This window comes from Mustelus asterias, chromosome 9, assembly GCF_964213995.1.
Source record: "Mustelus asterias chromosome 9, sMusAst1.hap1.1, whole genome shotgun sequence".
Taxonomy (NCBI): Eukaryota; Metazoa; Chordata; class Chondrichthyes; order Carcharhiniformes; family Triakidae; genus Mustelus; species Mustelus asterias.
The window spans coordinates 103,379,152-103,396,881 of record NC_135809.1 but is presented as its reverse complement, the minus strand read 5'-3'; the positions used below and the strand labels follow the sequence as shown (position 1 = coordinate 103,396,881).

Below are 17,730 nucleotides of genomic sequence, written 5' to 3'. Positions count from 1 at the left end.
TTGTTCTAGTTTTTCCTACTAGGGGAAACATCCTCTCCACGTCCACTCTATCCAGGCCTCGCAGTATCCTGTAAGTTTCAATAAGATCCCCCCCTCATCCGTCGAGACTCCAACGAGTACAGACCCAGAGTCCTCAATCGTTCTTCCTACGACAAGTTCTTCATTCCAGGGATCATCCTTGTGCACCTCCTCTGGACCCTTTCCAAGGCCAGCACATCCTTCCTTAGAAACGGGGCCCAAAACTGCTCACAATACTCCAAATAGGATCTGACCAGAGCCTTATACAGCCTCAGAAGTACATCCCTGCTCTTGTATTCTAGCTTTCTCGACATGAATGCTAACATTACATTTGCCTTCCTAACTGCCGACTGGACCTGCACATTAACCTTAAGAGAATCTTGAACAATGACTCCCAAGTCCCTTTGTGCTTCTGATTTCCTAAGCATGTTCCCATTTAGAAAATAGTCTATGCCTCCATTCCTCCTTCCAAAGTGCAAAACCTCACACTTTTCCACATTGTATTCCATCTGCCACTTTTTTGCTCTCTCTCCTAGTCTGTCCAAGTCCTTCTGCAGCCCCCTGCTTCCTCAATACTACCTGTTCCTCTACATATCTTTGTATCATTTGCAAACTTAGCAACCGTGCCTTCAGTTTCTTCTTCCAAATCGTTAATGTATATTGTGAAATATACCGACCCCTGAGGCAGACCACTAGTCACTGGCTGCCATCCTGAAAAAGACCCCTTTATCCCCACTCTCTGCCTTCTGCCAGTCAGCCAATCCTCTATCCATGCCAGGATCTTACCCTTAACAACATGGGCTCTTAACTTATTTAATAGTCTCCTATGCGGCACCTTGTCAAAGACCTTCTGGAAATCTAAATAAATTACGTCCACTGGTTCTCCTTTATCTAACTTCCTTGTTACCTCCTCAAAGAACTGTAACAGATATGTCAAACATGACCTCCCCTTAACGAAGCTGTGGTGACTCAGCCCTATTTTATCATATACTTCCAAGTACTCCGCGATCTCATCTTTAATAATGGACTCTAAAATCTTGTCAATGTCCAAAGTCAGGCTAACTGGCCAATAATTTCCTATCTGCTGCCTCCCTCCCTTCTTAAACAGCAGTGTTACACATTAGCTACTTTCCAGTCCTCTGGGACCCTCCAGTGATTCCTGAAAGATCACCACCAATGTCTCCACAATTGTTCATTGATGATTTTACCTCAAAATGTTTGATACCACTCCACTTAGCACAGATTCCTAATCACCTCACTGATATTTTCCTTCCTTCAGCTGAGGGGGGTGATCAGTAGGGGATTGGGGGGGGGGGGGGGGGTCCCGCTGCTACTCTGCATTGGGATCAGAGGGAGAGAGGACGCTGCTCAGGGCTGGCTTTCCGGGTGGGGTGGATGGGGAGATCGGGGCTGGCCGGTGTGTGGGGTGTGACTTTTATTTTCGACCTTACTGATAGGATGTTTAACCAAAATTCAGTTGATTTTGACTCTTCTGCTTCCTTTGCATATTTGGCTGTCTCCTTCCTGGCTGGCAGCATGTACTTTATGCCTTATCCTCTGGTTAGTCTATTTTCGAGTCCCCTTCTTTTCTTTGGGTTGTGCACAGCAATTTCAGCCAATTACATCTGTAGCATTGGGCTTCACAAGTCCAACATGTTGACTCTTTGTGGCCAAATTTGCTATATCAACAGCATTCTGTGGTTGGCACTGCACTCTGCTGAGCTTCGGCTACCTTATGTACTCAGGCACCGACATCCAACTGTAGTGCTTCGTCGGTGGCCAACCCCATTGCAGTAGCTATTTCGAACACTGTTTTGAAATCCAGGACTTCCTTCATTAATAGTTTCCGTTGGATGGTTCACGCTCTCTCATCTTCTAACCCCACCAACTCTCTCTAGGAGGTTAACACACCACCTAAAATTTATGATCCACAAAACTAAAGCTACAATACCTGTGTAATCTGTAAAATATATTTTTCCTCCGTCACTCAAACATTTGCACATTCAAATACCTCTCCATTTTAAAAACACACAATAAAAGTTTTACCTTAATATAGCTTTTGAAATTTGTCCTCTTATTTTTCAAAATTAATAGGAAAACAAACTGCTGCAAAATAAAGTGTTTCAAACTGAAAAACACTCCCTCAGTATATCTGAGCCAACAGTACTGACACATTCTGGTAAATCAGACACACTGAATACAATGGTAAATTAGACACTTAGGGCTGGATTTCCTGTGCAACCCTGCGCGGCAGAGGTGGCTTGCCATCGGCAGGATCTTCTGGTTCTGCTGTCGCCAACAGGATTTCCCATTGAATGACCCCCCTCGCTGCCAGGAAACCTGCAGTAGGGGTATGCCGTTGGCAGGACCAGAAGAAATCACCAGCTTGAATGGCCAGAAAATTCCAGCCGAGATGCCGAGATTGTAAATTCCAAATTCAGTTCACAATTCTGGGCAGAAATACTGAGATCAAATACAGGCTTTTATGAGAGGCTCGGGTTTTTAGTTAAAAGCTTTAATGAAGACAATAAAAAATCTAAAAATTAATTAAATGATAAATTTAAGCATATTATTATAAAGTATGATTTTTTTTTTGTTTTGGACATTAAAAATTTTGTTCTTGAGAAAGCTGATGGATAAAAAAGCATTCTGAGTGATTTGCATGACCCGAGAGACTATTTTATACAATCACTTAATGTTAACTTCACATTATAAAAATCAGCCTGAAAAACTGATTTTTGGAAAATTTGATTTCTTCATAATGATAAAATTTGCACATTTTAAATTTTTTAATGAAAAATTCAGTTCAGCTGAAACTCAGCAGAGTGCAATGCCAACCGCGGAATACTGCTGATGTAGCAAATCTGGCCAAAAAGAGTCAACATGTTATCAACAGTCTTCTGGGTAACAAATCTCAAAATAGCTGAAAAAGCCTATCACAGCTCCACCTATAGGAATAATTGATTGCTTCTCGGCCTTTTGGCTAAGATCAAGTGTAGTATCTGTTCTTATCGGCCTTTTGGCTAAGATCAAGTGTAGTTATGCGGATGCTGCACTTGGTTGAGGTCATTGGGTCAGATTATAAGCTTCATTTGTTTCATATGAAGCAATTTTTAAAAGCGGTATCTCGGCCTTTTGGCTAAGATGCAAATGAGATCAAGTCTTGGAGGAGGAATTGCTTTCCCTCCTCCAATTAGCTTTGCTCATGTAGATCAGGCCCAAGCCAGGGTAAATGGTCGCTTGCCCTGTCTTGCCAGCCTGGATCGGAAATGTCTCAACTTGTTGAGACTCTGAATTGGACTTGATTTGATTGAATTGGAAAAGTATATTTAAAAAAATAATCGATCGCTTCTCGGCCTTTTGGCTAAGATCAAGTGTGGTCTGCTGATTTTTTTTTAATACTTTTCCAATTCAATCAAATCAAGTCCAATTCAGAGTCTCAACAAGTTGAGACATTTCCGATCCAGGCTGGCAAGACAGGGGATGCAACCCTTTACCCTGTCCTGGGCCTGATCTACATGAGCCAAGCTGATTGGAGGAGGGGCAGGACTTCCTCCTCCAAGGCTTGATCTCATTTGCATCTTAGCCAAAAGGCTGAGATGCCGCTTTTAAAAATTGCTTCATATGAATATGAAGCTTCAATGTAACCTAATGACCTCAACCAAGCGCAGCATCTGATCCATACTACACTTGATCTTAGCCAAAAGATCATTATGAAGAAATCAAATGTCTCAACTTGTTGAGACTCTGAATTGGACTTGATTTGATTGAATTGGATTTTAAAAAATCTATGCTGAAAGAAAATCCCTCCCAGCGAGAGCCTTCAGTGGCAACGCCTCCTCAGACAAGGAAAAAAAAGCTGGCAGCCGACGAACATCAAGAGGCTCAACATAAAAGTGGCACGGGAACCACAGCAGGCACAGACCACCGACATCGAAACAGTCGGGGACCATCCAACTGACGGAAGCAGCAGTGCGGCCAAGGCTCCCCTGACCTCAGAAAACAGAAACGAGAACACCGACAGCACCAACAACGCCCAAGGCAGAGACCGGCCTGCGACCCCAGCACCAACCGAGGGCTACACAACACCGCCGATGTCACCCAATCGCGGTCAGGGACCTGAGGCAGCGTCGGACTGCTACCTCAGCCCTGCAGAACTTCGTCAGTGCCACAGGCATGCAGCACCTGGAGCAGGCTGACTGAAAGACATGTAAGAACTGTCAAATCTTTTAAATTTTAAAATGTCTTTGAAGTTTGTATCCATAAATGTACGCAGCGTTCAAAATGGTTTGAGATGTGCGGCCAGCTTATCCTACCTGGCCAAGGTCAATGCCGACCTGCTGTTCCTGCAGGAGTGTGGGATACCTCGCCTCAGCAGCCACAGGCGCTGGTCAAGTGTGTGGTCCCACGGACCGTCCATCTGATCAGGTGGGAACGACTGCCATTCCTCCGGCCTAGGCATTCTGCTGCGAGGAAGCAACTTCACCATCTCCGAAGTTAAGGAGGTTGTAGGAGGACGCCTCCTCGTAGCAGACGTCACCTACAAGAACTGCCCTCTCAGGCTGATTAATGTGTATGCCACTGCCGTCAAGAGCGAGCGACTGGCAGTTTCTGAACAGCTGCCACTGCTGCTCACCACCTCCAGGCCAATCATTCTGGGTGGGGACTTTAACTGCATTATAGACACGGCTGGCCGATCCAGCAGGGCTGAAAACAAACTGGACGCTACGTCCAGACTCCTGCTGGAAACAGTCAAAGATGCCAAGCTGCTCGACGTCTTCAGCAACCCAGCAGACGGAGCGCAGCGTAGATACACGTGGTCGCGGCCAGACGGGTCTGTCCACTCCAGGATTGACTTCATGTTTGTATCCTGCGCGCTCACGGTCAGGTCCACCGACGTCAAGCCGGGGTTTAGAAGGCCAGGGAGAGACTGGGGGAAATGTCCCGACTCCAGAAAAGCATGCAGAATCTGCTCCAACTGCAGTCGATGGGGATTGATGTCAGGGAGGATCTCCGGGAGGTGAAGAGCCAGCAAGCCTCGCCCTTTGCCTCGGAGGCCTCCAAGGTCATGTTCCGATCCAGGGTCTGCTTTGTGGAACAGGAAGAAACATGCTCGTGTTTCTTCTTTCAAAAGGTGCACAGAGAAATCTCTGTGATCAGCAGCCTGAAGGAAGATGGCGGCTCTGTAAGGTCATCGCAGTCTGACATTCTGAGGATCTGCAAATCCTTCTATGCTGGACTGTATGACCTGAACCCAACAGACAGCACAGCCTCCCAGTCTTTCCTGTCGTCTATCACACAGGTCTTAGACGACGGTGAGCGGGAGAGCCTGGACAGATCATTATCTCTGGATGAGCTGACAAAGGCCGTCGAGTTCTTTCAGAAGGGTAAAACTCCCGGAAGCAACGGCTTACCGGCTGAGTTTTACTCGGCGTTGTGGGACTTGATGGGCCCAGACCTGCTGGAAGTATACGAGAGTATGCTTCTGGAAGGCAGCATGTCAGAATCCATGAGGAAAGGCATCATTACCCTCATCTACAAGCAGAAGGGGGAAAGAGAAGAAATTAGAAATTGGCGACACATTTCACTATTGAACGTGGACTATAAAATTCTAGCCAAGGTCATCGCCAACCGGGTCAAGTCTGCTCTGGGGTCAGTGATCCATCCTGATCAAACCTGTGCTGTACCCGGCAGGAAGATCTCTGATAGCCTCGTGCTACTCAGGGATACAATTGCCTACGTGCAGGACAGGCAGGTGGATACCTGCCTCATCAGCCTAGACCAGGAGAAGGTGTTTGACAGAATATTGCACAGCTACATAATGGCTGTGCTCTCCAAAATGGGTTTTGGGGAGGGAATCCGCAATTGGATCCAACTGCTCTACACAGACATCAGTACCACAGTTTCAATCAATGGATGGGAATCAGACAGGTTTCAGATCAGGTCTGGAGTCAGGCAGGGCTGCCCTCTCTCCTCCATCCTTTTTGTGTGTTGCATTGAACCCTTTGCCGAGGCCCTCAGAAGGGACCCAGGCATCAAAGGGATTAAAATCCGAGGTAGCGGAGGCGCACAGGTCAAAGCCTCCCTATACATGGATGACATGGTTGTCTTCTGCTCGGACCCATTGTCTGTTCGCAGGCTCCTCCAAGTCTGTGAGCGGTTCGAACTGGCCTCAGGAGCCAAAGTCAACCGGGGCAAGAGCAAGGCTATGTTCTTTGGGAACTGGGCTGACAGATCCTTTGTCCCCTTCACCGTCAGGGCAGACTACCTTAAGGTGCTGGGGATATGGTTTGGAGCGGCAGGGGCATGCACCAAAAACTGGGAAGAGCGCATCGCCAAAGCAAGGCAAAAATTGGGCTATGTGCTGAGGGCTGCGCTCAAGCTTGGGGCAGCCACCGCAAAGGCACAATGGGGAAAGGCCACCGTGTAAAGCCTTTCAACCGAGGTAGACCGAGGGCCCGGTAACTGTAGAACACCCTCAGCCTGCGTAACTGTGTGCCTATCTGAAAAAACAACAGCACACAGTGAAATCTGATGAATGTATTTAGTTTAAAGATTGAAATGTAATGAACGTAATGTCTTGTAACTAAGCATCGTAAAGTACTGTAAAAATGACTTTTTTTTGCACTGTTTGTAAATATCGGATATGTCGTTTTGCAATGGCTTATTTGAGAGTTTTTTATGAATAAAGTATTTTTTTTTTAAATCTAGGCTGAATTGGATTTTTTAAAAATCTAGGCCTTTTGGCAAAGGTGCAAATGAGATCTGGAATGTCTCACTTGCTGAGACTTTGAATTGGACTTTGATTGGATTGAATTGGATATAAACAAAAAAAATCAATAATGTAGATATTTATAATCCTCTGGATTTCATGGTTAGCACAAAGAGACAGCACTCACAAAAATCCTGTAATATCTGGAGTGCAAATGTTCCTTTTGTTTATTCTTTTATGGGATGTGGGCATCGCTGGCTAGACTAGAATTCATTGCCGATCCCGAGTTGTCCTTCAGAAGGTGGTGGTAAGCTGCATTCTTGAACCGCTGCAATCCTTGAGGTGCAGGTACATCCACAGTGCTGTTTGAGAAGAGAATTCCAGGATTTTGACCCAGTGACAATGAAGGAACAGCAATATATTTCCAGTTCAAGATGGCGAGTGGCTTCGAAGGGAAACTCCATCTGGTGGTGCTCCCAGGTATCTGCTGTCTTTGCCCTTCGAGATGATAATGCTTACAGGTTTGGAAGGTGCTGCCAAAGGAACTTTGGTGAGTTCCTACAGTGCATTATATCAATGGGCCCAACATGTTCATTCAATCTCTCTTCATAAGCCCCTCATCCCAGGAGTGAGTCGAGTGAACCTTCTCAGTACAGCTTCTAAGGAGACCAACAATTGTGCACTGCATTCCAGATGTGATCTCAAAGCTCTGCAGAGCTGCAGTAAAACTTCCCTACTTTTATATTCCATTCCTCTTGAAATAAATGCCAACATTCTGTTTGTCTTCCTAATCATTGACTGTACCTGTATACTGACATTTTGTGGTTCTCTAAGTGCCCAGCAACAGTGATGTATGTAGCTAATCATTTTGAAGTATTCTCACTGCCAGCAAATCAGGAAGTAAATTGCACCGATCATCTGTCACTTTTAATTATTTTTTACAGAACAAAATAAATTATAAGCAAAATTCATAAAAACATTTAAAATGTGCAAATTTTATCACAATGAAGAAAACAAATTTTCCAAAAAACATCAGTTTTTCAGGGTCAGTGAAGTTTTTCATCTGTAATTATGAAGTTAGTACACCATTAAAAATGCAGTTACACCTCCTTCTACAAAGTGTAACTTTGGCCGGAATTCTCCGGCCGTTCACGCCTTGCTGCTGCTGCCAGCTTGCATGGGGAATTTGGCGCCCAGCCAAATCTCCGTTCCCTGCAGTGGGACCAGAGAATCCCGCTGGCGTGAATAGCTGCAGAATTTCATGCTTTATCAAAGCATTTCAGACAGGAGGGAGAGTTAATTTAAACAGCCCTGATTAATCCTCTCTCTGTAAACAGAAAGGTGTTTTGATTTTGATTTCCTTCTTCATAAGTGGTGCCATATTTCTCAACCCCTCAATTTTGGGTGATCAAATTTCTATTAATAACACCACAGCAAATTTGACAGGATGAACTCAGAGGATTAGTTTATTTGTACATACTCAAATATGGGAGGAGGATAGGAATGTTGCCTCCTTTTCACTCCATTAAAAGAGGGGAAATAAAGAAAGAAAGAGTTACAGGACAAAGACCACAGAGAAAATCATTATTGTTTCACATTTATCCAGAGTCTCGAATCAAAGTTCAATGGTGTAATCCTTCACAGCGGTCAGCAGGCTGAACTGATGCTGGATAATCCACTTTCCAGTACAGTTGACTTCCACGATGAGATGGAAATGCAGAGAGGAATCAGTCTTTTGACAATGGTACAGAGCTTCCAGTCTAGACAGTGTAGATGGGCCACGGATTCTAACCTGAACAAAGCCCCTTTCCTGTGTTGCTGCTTTGTTGATGGAAAGATGGTAGACTGAGCTTTGCAATACAGCAAGGCAGTGCACGCTGAAAATCTGGAGACTCGGAAAGGACGATTTGCACCAGCAAGTTTCAGACTTTTGATCTTCCAGCTCCTCACCAGTGGAGTAGCATCACACCAGCATCATTTACAACAGATTCACCTAGACCTGCACCTGTCGTGGGGGTCCCCCAGGAGACGTAAGGATGAGTATTGCCCCGGGAGGGAGAGGGACATGGCCAGGCAGTGGCCTGCCAACCCAGCAGTGCCAGCCTTTACCAAGGGGTGGGCCCCAGTGGGAGCCTCATGGGGGAGGGGGGATTCATTCTGATTTAATTGTGGACTGGGAGTGGATGGAGGAACAGGGAATGCTAGTGATGGCCACTGTGGTGGTGGTGGTGGGGGGGGGGGTGCTAGCTCCAACTGCGGGTGGATCATGACCTGGAAAGGGGGAGAAGGGACCAATGATCAGGGGGAAGGGGCCGATGATCAGGGAGAAGTGGGGGAGAGAAGTGCCAACTCTGATCGGGGTGGGAAGAAAGCCCTGAGAGCTCTGGGGTGGGCTGGGGATGGGCGGCGGGGGGTGGGGGGGGGGGGGGGGGCGGCGGGGGGGGGGAGGTTTATTCCTGTAACGATCTGGGTGCCCTTTAAAGATGGTGCCCTGATCTCAGTGTAGCTGGGTTTTGCCAACGTGTTGGCACCCCAACCCCTACATGACAGCGTGCAACATGCCCCCTTGATTTTTTTTAGGCAGATTGCTGTAAGATCCGGAGAGAAAATCAATCTGTTTCTCTGAAGAGAAACAAACCAGTTTTCTCGTCGGAAACAATCATAGATCATAGAAACCCTACAGTGCAGAAGGAGGCCATTCGGCCCATCGAGTCTGCACCGACCACAATCCCACCTACCCCCACATATTTTACCCACTAATCCCACTAACCTACGCATCTCAGGACTCTAAGGGACTATTTTTAACCTGGCCAATCAACCTAACCCGCACATCTTTGGACTGTGGGAGGAAACCGGAGCGCCCGGAGGAAACCCACGCAGACACGAGGAGAATGTGCAAACTCCACACAGACAGTGACCCGAGCCGGGAATCGAACCTGGGACCCTGGAGCTGTGAAGCAGCAGTGCTAACCACTGTGTTACCGTGCTGCCCCCTAACCACTGTGCTACCGTGCTGCCCCTGCTCTGCCATTTTTTGGTAAGATTTCCCCCCAGCGTGATGGGGCAATAAAATTCTGCCTCGTATAACTGGTTCTACCAGGCAGAAGCTCATTTCATATGGATCCCATCTCTCCACACTAGCTTTGACAAAGGATGTGTATTCCTCATTGGAGTGCCCAGGATTGATAAAGATCCCAACCATTAAGAATTTAAAGGAAGTTTGTAGGGCTCTTTGTCCTAGTGGGTCATATTTGCCTGATTTTATGATCCAATCTATGCTCATGGGATAAGGAGATTTCAGCATAAACTGCTATACCTTGCAGGTTTCAAGGTTTGGAGTTGAATTGGTTGAAATTCTGAACCATATATGCAATCTCCACCTGGTGAATTTTATATAATAAACCCGTGGAGTCAGACACTTTAGGAACATTTAAGCGGTTATTGGATAGGCACATGGAGCACACCAGGATGATAGGGAGTGGGATAGCTTGATCTTGGTTTCAGATCAAGCTCGGCACAACATCCTGGGCCGAAGGGCCTGTTCTGTGCTGTACTATTCTATGTTCTATCAATCTAAATGTGTTTTCTGTAAGTGGATCATATCCCTGATGCGCTGGAAATACTTTGCCTATGCTGATTGGCACAGCTGTTGGAAAACCTATTTTCCAATGTTCACCAAGGGGCTGGTACACATGTAAAACCCCTCACACTGTGTGCTTGATTCTAACCATATGTAACTGTATTGAAACATCACAGAGTGCAACATGTATATGTTTGAAAAGAATTGTAATGATAATATTGAAATGTACGAAATGTTCTCATTACTGAATTGAAGTAGCTCAAAATGCATCTTGACCTCTGGAGAAAATGTGAATATCATTGCACTTTACTGTTCTAACAATTTGGAATGGTTTTGTGATGTGTCTTTCAGAAATTTTATGAACGAAGTATATTTTTGCAAGAAAAAAATTTCCACTTCAATAATTTGCGTACAGGCTTTACTCTGTGCGATATACTATGGAACATTTGATTTGATTTGTTTATTATTGTCACATGTACTGGGATACAGTGAAAAGTATTGTTTCTTGCATGCTAGACAGACAAAACATACTGTTCATAGAATACATAGGGGAGAAGGATGGGGTGCAGAACATAGTTACAGATAGGGTGAAGAGACAGATCAGCTTAATATATGATAAGACCATTCAAAAGTCTGATGGTAGCAGGGAAGAAGCTGTTCTTGAGTCAGTTGAGACTTTGGCATCTTTTTTCTGACGGAAGAAGGTGAAAGAGTATGTCCAGGGTGCGTGGAGTCCTTGATTATGTTGGCTGCTTTCCCAAGGCAGCAGGAAGTGTCGACTAAGTCAATGGATGGGAGGCTGGTTTGCGTGATGCACTGGGCTATGTTCACAACCCTTTGTAGTTTCTTGCGGTCTTAACTTGGTATGGCTCCTGCATTGATTATGATACATCCAGAAAGAATGCTTTCTAAGATGCATCTGTAAAGGTTGGTGAGAGTCATAATGCACATGCCAAATTTCCTTAGCCTTCTGAGTAAGTAGGTGGGCTTTCTTAACTATAGCCTCCGTGTGGAGGGGCCAGGACAGATTGTTGGTGATCCGAACACCTAGAAATTTGAAGCTCTTGACCATCTCCACTTCTTCACCGTTGATGTAGACAGGAGCATGTCCTCCGCTATGTTTCCTGAAGTAGATGACTATCTCCTTCATTTTACTGACATTGAGGGAGAGATTATTATCATTGCACCATTTCACCAGATTCTCTACCTCGATCCTGTACTCTGTCTCATTATTGTTTGAGATCCGACCCATGACAGAGATGTCATCAGCAAACTTGAAGATGGAGTTGGAGCAGGATTTGGCCATGCCAAATGTATAAGGAGTATAGTAAGGGCTGAGGACATAGCTTTGCAGGTTACCGGTGTCGAGGATAATCATGGAGGAGATGTCATTACCAATCCGTACTGATTGTTAGTGGATATTGTCATTCAGTCCAAGGGCTTACAGATGAGAGAAAATAATGTACTTATTTAAAATTATGAAAAAGTAATCAGACCAAAAATTTCTGTAAATATTAAAAATATACAAATGAAAACATTCATAATGTGTAATTTCTATTCATTAGTATTTCTGTGAATTGACTATGTCCTTGTGAACATTCAAAAAAGCTCTGGGATCAAATCTTTCTGGAAAAATAAGAGTGAATTAGCAACGCATGCTGTTATTACTGCGCAAATCAGCCAAAAATGTCTTGGTAAGAGATGTGTCATGAGTGGCAAATCTGCAGAACAAGCTTATCAATTTACGTCACTCGTATATTTATCTTTCACAAAAATCCAGTCTCCTTTATTTTTTAAGAACACATTAATTGCCCAATAAACTGACCAGGAAAGTTAGACTCTAAGTCATTCTTCTTCTATGTTGTTCCTTTTTCTTTCTCATTTACTAAAGTTCCAAATGCCAGCATGTACTCAATGGAACGTATGGCCTCCTGTGCCATTCTGATTTTATGACTCTTATAACTTTATGCGCCATAGCCACGAGGCTAACAGATTGGACACCAAGTTAAGTACAAATTATATTCAAGCTGAAGGGTGCAGGAAAATGTCTGACTCATGCTTTCCAACAAGTCCCTTGCCTTGTTTCTGGCATACGCCATGCAGCTAATTTTATGTTTTCATTAGGCTTTCACAAACGTCAGCTTGGCTTAATGGTACTGCTCTTGCTTTCTAGCCAGAAGGATATCAGCTCAAACCTCATTACACACTTGTACAGAGTGTAATCTAGGCTGACATTTCAATGCTGTACTGAGGCAGTGATGTCCCTCAAATTGAAATTGCAAGCCAAAGCTCCATCTGCATATTCAAGTGGATGGAACAGATGCCATGGAATTTTTCAGCGCAATCCTGCTGTACTGGCCAATATAATTTCTAGGCCAATATCACTGAAATACATTAGCTGGTCATTCATCTCACTGCTGTTTGTGGGACTTCACAAATATACAAATTGTTTGCCAACAAGAATAGTGACTGCATTTTAGATATTAAATTATTTAGTACTTTGAGATATCTTGAAAATGTGAAAGATTCTACACAAATACAAACCTTTCTATTTTCTGTACCACTGTATAGAAATTTAAAGCAGAGACTGAAATTGAGCCACCTTTCATCCGATCCAAAACTCCAGCACTCTTTTTCTGATGCCTTCCAGAATCATTTTTCTCCATTTGGTTGGTCACATGTAATGGACTCATACAAGTTGGCAGAGATGTTTAACCTCTGCATGGATGTTTTGAGGACATCCCAAAAGCATTTCTATCCTGTTGGGAGTCTCCTACCACAAACAGGTTGAGCAGAGCAGTTGCTTCAGCAGTCTGATATCAAGTATATAAATGATGTACTGATTTGGTTTGATATGATTTATTATTGTCACATGTACTGGGATACAGTGAAAAGTATTGTTTCTACTGCACTATACAGACAAAGCACACCGTACATAGAGAAGGAAAGAAATGCAGAATGTAGTGTTGGAGTCATAGTTAGGGTGCAGAGAAAGATCAACTTAATGTGAGGTAGGTCCATTCAAAAGTCTGATGGCAGAAGGGAAGAAGCTGTTTTTGAGTCGGTTCGTATGTGATCTCAGACTTTTGTATATTTTTCCCAACGGAAGAAGGTGAAAGAAAGTACGTCCGGGATACGTGGGGTCCTTGATTATACTGGTTATTTTTCTGAGGCAGTGGGAAGTGTAGACAGAGTCAATGGATGGGAAGCTGGTTTGAGTGATGGACTGGACTTCATTCAAGACCCTTTGTAATTTCTTGCGGTCTTGGACAGAGCAGGAGCTATACCAAGCTGTGATACAACCAGAAAGAATGCTTCCTATAGTGCATCTGTAGAAGGTGGTGAGAGTTGTAGCGGACATACCAAATTTCCTTAGTCTCCTGAGAAAGTAGAGGCGTTGGTGGGCTTTCTTAAACTAAAGCATCTCACATGGAGGAAACAAGACAGATTGTTGGTGATCTGGACATTTAAAAACTTGAAACTCTCAACCATTTCTACTTAGTTCCCATTGATGTCGTCAGGAGCATGCCCTCCACTATGCTTCCTGAAGTTGATGACTATCACCTTCATTTTGTTAACATTGAGGGAGAGATTATTGTCATTGCACCAGTTCACCAGATTCTCTGTCTCTTTCCTGTACAGTGTCTCATCATTGTTTGAGATCCACAACAGTGGTGTCATCAGCAAACTTGAAAATCGAGTTGGAGGCGAATTTGGCCATACAGTCAAAGATGTATAAGGAGTATCGTAAGGGGTTGAGGACACAGCCTTGTGGGGCACCGGTGTTGAGGATGATCATGGAGGAAGTGTTGTTTCCTTTCCTTACTGACAGCGTTCTGTGGGTTAGGAAATCCTGATCCAGTTGCTAAGGGAGGAGCCGGGCCATAAGCCATGAAGTTTGGAAATGAGTCTCATAGGAATAATGGTGTGCAGCTGGTTGTTGAATGGTCCCAAGGTGTGTTCAACATAAACTGCTGGAAATGAGGCCTCAGGAACTTTCCAATATTTACTAACCATGTACAACTATGTACTGGAATAGATAGGCAAAATGCTCTTTTCTGAATCATCTCTCTGAGCTCTGGCAACATGTGATCTGATTAGAGGCTCTAACACTGATGCTGGAGAACACGACTACATATTTCCTGCCTTTCTGCAAAACATCAATTCACTGCCATTATCTGCTTCATGTCCATGTTCCCTTCATTTCCATGCTGCCACTTCCCTTTAATCCCTTGAGTGTTAATTTTTTTACAAGCTAATTTGTAGTATCCTGTCAAATCCATATCAAAGGTGTTGTGAAAACATGTTTTATATCAAAAAAATTATTTTTGAATTGACTGACCATACAGTCATACAGTGGAGGCAATGGCCTCTTGGTATTATCGCAAGACTATTAATCCAGAAACTCAGCTCATGTTTGGGCAATTGGGACTAGCTTAGGGGTTTAAAAGAAAGGACGGCATGGACAAGTTGGGCCGAAGGGTCTGTTTCCATGCTGTAAACCTCTATGATTCTATGATTGACTTTTTTGAAAATAAAGAGACAGAAACCACATTTCAATGACTTAGGATCAGTCAAAGATGGCTGCATATTTGCATCATTTCTGAAAACCATTGAAATGCAACAACCTTTCTGCAAAGCCTTAAAAGGGTATGAACGGTTTTAAAGAGTATGACTAAGGGCCACGAGCTATTTCATTAGCAAAACATCCAGACAATCACCTCGATACTCAACTCGGAAGAGAGAAACTGTTAGACATAATCATGTGGACAATGGGAAACTGGCTGAGAGAAGAATTCCCTGCCATGATCTAATCAAGTTACAACTGGAATACACTAGCTATTATTACAATATCCAAACTTACCTTCTCGGTGAGCAGGGGTCAGGAACCACAACTCCCAGCATGCCTCAGGAATTCTCACACATCTAGGGACAGGGGCAGGCAACACATATCTAATCCAATTTTTGAAGTTCTACAGGTTGAGGATGGGTCCAACACATTTGCCTAAAAAGAAAATAGCATGAAACCTGGATCATGTGACTTGGGAGCAGACTGTAATATCAAGAAGAGTTCCAGACAGGGGACAGGGAGAAAGGACAGAGTTCCCAATTGAGAAGAATGAAAAAGGAGCAAAGGAAGAGGCTCTTGCAGAAAAAGTTTAAAGTTTATTTATTATTGTCACAAGTAGGCTTACATTAACACTGCAATGAAGTTACTGTGAAAAGCCCTTAGTTGTCACACTCCAGCGCCTGTTCGGGAACACTGAGGGAGAATTTAGCATGGTGAATACACCTAACCAGCACGTCTTTCAGACTGTGGGAGGAAACCGGAGCACCCAGAGATACGGGGAGATACGGGGAGAGCATGCAGACTCTGCACAGACAGTGACCCAAGCCGGGAATCGAACCCAGATGCCTGGCGTTGTGAGGCAGCAGCGCTAACCATTGTGCCACCGGCCAGGCTGCAGAACTGGGAGGCAGTGTCATAGCGGTAACAAAACAAACAGTAACTACAAGAGCGCATCAGAGGCATGCCTCCTGCCTTCACAAGGCCCTTTCATCATCTTCAAGGCACAAGCCAGGTGTATAACGGAAACATAGAAACTAGAAGCAGGAGTAGGCCATTCGGCCCTTCGAGCCTGCTCCGTCATTCATTTTGATCATGGCTGATCATCGAATTCAATATCCTGAGCCCCCCACTTCCCCCCATATCCCTTGATCCCTTCAGCTCCAAGAGTTATATTTAATTTCTTCTTCAAGAAGAGTGTGAAGGATGACTGCAGCTCCAACAAGACCCAAGACGTTCAACATCAACTAGGACATCAACTGCCTGACCAGCATTTCCTTCAAAACCTGGACCATTCATTCCCTCCACCACAAATTCAACATGGCTGGATTGTGTATCATCTACAAGATCAACTGCAACACTCTGTAAGGCTTCTTCAACAGTGTCTCCAAAATTCATGACTTCGACCACCTAAAAACACAAGTGCATCAGTCACACGGGAACACCTCCACCACCACCAAGTTTCCTTCCAGGCCACCTTCCTGACTGGCAAATATATTTATAAGTGATATGATATATATACATCATCATTGCGTCAAAACCTGGAACTTCGTCCCTAACAGTAAACCCACATGGACTGTAGCAGTTCCAGAATGGCTCACCATATGCTGGCTATCTCAGCAACACCCAGATCCTGTGTATGAATAAACTTTAAAAGATTACAAAGTATTCCTTTAGTACCTCAGCTATGCCTTCTGGTTCCACAAGATCTCCCCTTCTTGGTCTCTAATTGACTGCATCCTTCCTTTCACTACCCTGTTACTGTTTTGGTGTCTATAAAATACTTTTGAATTCCCTATTATACAATACTACTGCCACTCAGTCTAATGCCTCCTCTTCATGTAATTTTATCTTATCCATTATCTTGACAATGTCTTCAATTACTTTAGCAACAGTTTTAGCAATGTCATCTTCCTTGGTAAACATAAGTCCTTTCTGCAATTTGCATGCAAATATACTCCTCTATCTCCTTCCCACTATTTGGTGGCATTATTATACACCCAATAACATAGGAACAAATCTATTATTCTTTAATTCTAACCAAATAGGCTCTGTCTTTGTCTCCTCAACTACAAGATACCTTTCCATTGCTTTAATAGTTTATTTGACCAACACCGCCCTGCCTCATCTATCACTTTTTTTCTTACCTTGTAGCCAGGAATAACAATTTACCCAACCTTCCCTTCTTTGAGCTGGGAATGTCATTACACTTTAGTCCTGATCTCCTACAATAATTATAAGTCAGACTAATGAGATTCCACAGTCTCATTAGGAGTGAATTATCAGCACCAGAAAGATTCTTTGACAGTAACTAAGACTCATCATATCATTAAAAGAGTTTTTACTGTGGAATAGACAATTCCTAACTTTTTTGACAAGTTTAGACCATACCTATGAAATAAATACAGGAACATCGTGCAGTTTAATGACTTTAATGCTGAGTCAGACAGCAAGGTGCCATTTTGTGCAGCTTTTTGAGGGGTAAGGACATCACTAACAATTGCCAGATTTTCACTAACAACTCACATGACAAATACTGTCCAATTAGCACATAAATAATGGCAAGTGTTGTTGGCCTCATCATTATTTCCACAGCAAAATCTAGCCAATTGTATTTTGTAGTTTTGTCACTCATTTTTTGTATAGCCAGCAATTAATGTCTCAGATTTGAATCAAGTTTGTTCCAGATAGTATTATAGTATAATTCCTTTTGAATTAATGTACTTGTAACTCATATTTTACAAAAGACTAAAATATAGTGGGACTATTTAGTAGCAACACAGAAACTCAAGTCACTCAGAAAATATTCTCTTTGAAAGAATGTGAGACTACAGATATGTTCCAGTTCATGTG

General features: G+C 43.7%; 1 pseudogene; it reads left to right on the top strand.

The window, feature by feature from the left end:
• The first annotated feature begins 2,981 nt into the window (after positions 1 to 2,981).
• Positions 2,982 to 3,224, top strand: LOC144499367 (U2 spliceosomal RNA; annotated as a pseudogene).
• Positions 3,225 to 17,730: the final 14,506 nt, after the last annotated feature.